The following is a 3312-nucleotide window of genomic DNA, read 5'->3' as shown; positions in this document are numbered from 1 at the left end:
GGCCCAGCCCAATTAAAATTTGTACCCACGCGTCAAATTGGCAGTTTAAAATAAGGATAATCTCAAAAACGGAAAACGAAAGAAAGAAGGAAAGAAAGAGAGAGATTGACAGGACAAGGGAAGAGGTTTGATGATGTAAAAGGATCCGACAAAAGAAAGAAAAGCACCAAAATTTCAGGCCACGCAGTAGAGACTGGAGAGAGGGGGGCGAGGTGCTCCCAAAGGAAGGACTTGAGGAGATTATCTTTAATAACCAATCAAATAAATAAATAATGTAAATAATAGTAAATCGGCCAAAATATCTGAGCCTCGGAGTAGACGACGTCGTTATCGTGTAAGTGAAAACGAACGAAGCAGGTTGTGGCTGCCGTTTGCTGGCGCTGGATCTGTGCCACCACGTTCAGTACAAATGCCCAAACCTAAACCGAAGTAAGCGAAGCCCCCATCATCGCAATCATATGCCCTCCTTTCCTTCAATCCTCTGTTATTGCTCCTCGCTTCACTCTCCTCAGCTTCACTCCCTGAGCCTACCTCCACCAGATGGCTACGTATCGGGGGTTTCCTTAGCTATTTTTTAATTCTCTCAACCGGTGTTTAATCGCTTCCATTGTTAGGTACTGCTTGTTCTTGTTCTTCTTTTTTGCATTCCCGCCTCTTTATTTGCTCACCTGCATAGCCTGTAGTTATCTCGCTTGATTTTCCATTTATGATTCATCGATTGTGAGGATCGAATTCTTTTCTGCGCGTTAGGATTTTTGTGGGGGATTGCAGTCGTTTTATCTCCCCCTGTTGTTGGACTGTTTTGATTTTTTCGTCGAGAATGATCTTCCTTTTTTATTTGGATTCAATTGGATCGGAGAGTTCAAGTTATGGGTGTTTGTTATATTTGCGAACCTGACATTTGACCGGTCTTTAGAAGCAGCGGTTACGATGTAGGTTGGTTGCGAGGGAAAATTTTTCTCTATTTGTTTATTTATTTCTTATTTGGGGCCGACGGTGGGAGTGCAAATTTGAGCTTCTTCTACTTTTCTTTTCGTCCAGTAGGCTTTGTTTGATGCGCCATTAGGCTAGATAAGAGAGCTAATAGGATCGAATTTTATTCTGTGCTAGTTTGCGCAATAAATTGCGTAAGCCGTTAATTTAGAACATTTTATCTGCGCATCATTGTATAATTCTATGCACCCAAGAAAGCCAAGAGAGGGGTTAGACATGATAAGAAATCCTGTATAACTCTCCTTAATTAAAAAAATATTTTTTTCTCGTTCTTCGTTGCTACCATTTCCGCTAGCACACTCCTTGGCAATTGATGCCACTACTGCTTCTATTGCCACATTCTCCTTCATCATTACTCTCATTACCGTTATCATCATGTTAACACTACCCTTATCGCGGCCATGCCAGTGGCATGATCACCGCCATTGCTACTACAGTGTTATTACCTAAGCAACCGCAATTATGATGCGCTGTTTACGGCTTACTCATTATTCACGCTGTGCTTATATTGAATTGTTTTATAAGTCCTGTTAGGGTGCCAAATTTCATTGTCTTTATTGCTAAGATGCAATTTCATTTGTAACTTGACAGTTTGGGTTACTCTGTATGCTAAGCGCTTGATTCATGATTCTCATTGCTTACCTGATTGAGCTACAGGTAGCTGTACTCCATTAACTTGTTATTTCATGCATGTTTCATAATCAACATCTTTTTTCTATCTTGATTTAGTGACTGCCTCACACACAGTCCAACTGCTTCCTAGGTTGTCTTTAAATTTTATATGGTTACATTAAATGATTCCTGAATTCTAGTTTCTTTCCTGAACTACTTTGTGATGCGTACTGAGTTGATGCTGGAGATATGATGTTATCCTAGTTAAATGTGTTTCTGCAAACCCATAGGCCATAATTATCTATCAGCCCTGTTTCATAGTTAACTCCGATGCATCGGATCTGTCTATACAATGGATTGCATTGCATAACAATATGAAGGTGAAGCTATTCCCTTGGTGAGTGCTATGTCACTCTTTTATTCTAGGGATAACTTCATCTGCTCCTGTCCCTATTGCAAATGTTTCAGGCTTGTGTTTTGTGACCTCTCATGGCTATCATTAATGATCATGTTGAGGTCCGAGTAATGCTGTCTGCTTTCTTCTGTTGTGATTCAGAATGTGGAACTTTGCGTCAAGTTGTATTGCTGGGAGTGTGAAACTGAAAAATGATTCTCTAAAGCCAACTCAGTCTGCTTCAGACTGCTCCGATGATGAGACTTCTTCTGTTGTAAGCAGAGAGGAAGGGCTTGAATGCCCGATATGCTGGGAATCTTTTAATATTGTTGAAAATATACCCTATGTTTTATGGTGTGGCCACACCCTTTGTAAAAACTGCATCCTAGGATTGCAATGGGCTGTTGTGAAATTTCCAACGCTGCCCATTCAGCTTCCCCTTTTTATCTCATGCCCGTGGTGCAACCTTTTATCTTTCCGTTTGGTTTACCGGGGAAATCTCAAATTTCCTCGCAAGAACTACTTCCTTCTTTGGATGGTTGAGAGCATGAATGGCGATAGAATGAAGTCTCATTCAACTTTCTGTGGGGATCATCAATCACTCTGGCCAATTAAAGACCATTTAACAGCAGGACAACCAAGCCATGTGAATCCTCGGAGGGGACAACTTGTTCGCCATCTAGAGCCGTCAAGTTCTAATCAACATCAAAATAATGCTGGGGGTTTTCTCAATTTGGAAAGACTGCACACTTCTTTTCGGAAGTCCCTGGTTTTCTTTGTACACTTGACTGCTAAGTTCCCGCTGATCATTATACTTCTTCTTATAATCTTGTATGCAATACCAGCCAGTGCAGCCATTTTGGCTCTGTATATACTTGTTACCATTCTGTTTGCTCTCCATCATTTCTCATCCTGTACTTCGCATATCCTAGTTTGGATTGGCTTGTCAGGGAAATCATTACATGAGATTGCGAAAGTGATATATATATGCAATCTTTATGAATAGAAGTCTGCCTCTCCTAATTGCCGTTTATCCTAGATCTTCTGCTTTGTAATTAGCCGACTTATCTTTATCAGGCTGCTTCATTTCTCTCTGTATACATTTTACAGTCCCACTCAATTTCAGGTGACCTTCAGAGTTTCTTGGAGCTCTGGTAGAGCTTCACGGGGTATCGTCTGTCCTGTTTGTAGCGTTAGAAGTATTGATGTTAATTCAAGGCCCTGGAAGGATCATGGTGATGATTTTTCTGGCTGTACGTGTCGTGCTTTATCATTTTTTTTTATTTAACTGAAGAACACATCTGGTATAGTTG

At 40.7% G+C, this 3312-nt stretch overlaps 1 pseudogene; it reads left to right on the top strand.

Annotated features, from left to right (window-relative positions):
* The first annotated feature begins 533 nt into the window (after positions 1–533).
* On the top strand, positions 534–3165 carry LOC114736746 (uncharacterized; annotated as a pseudogene).
* Positions 3166–3312: the final 147 nt, after the last annotated feature.

This window comes from Neltuma alba, unplaced genomic scaffold, assembly GCF_004799145.2.
Source record: "Neltuma alba isolate B1F8T4 unplaced genomic scaffold, ASM479914v2 tig00013370_pilon, whole genome shotgun sequence".
NCBI classification, from domain to species: Eukaryota; Viridiplantae; Streptophyta; class Magnoliopsida; order Fabales; family Fabaceae; genus Neltuma; species Neltuma alba.
The sequence above is the reverse complement of the archived record's forward strand: the minus strand, read 5'-3'. Positions and strand labels throughout refer to the sequence as shown.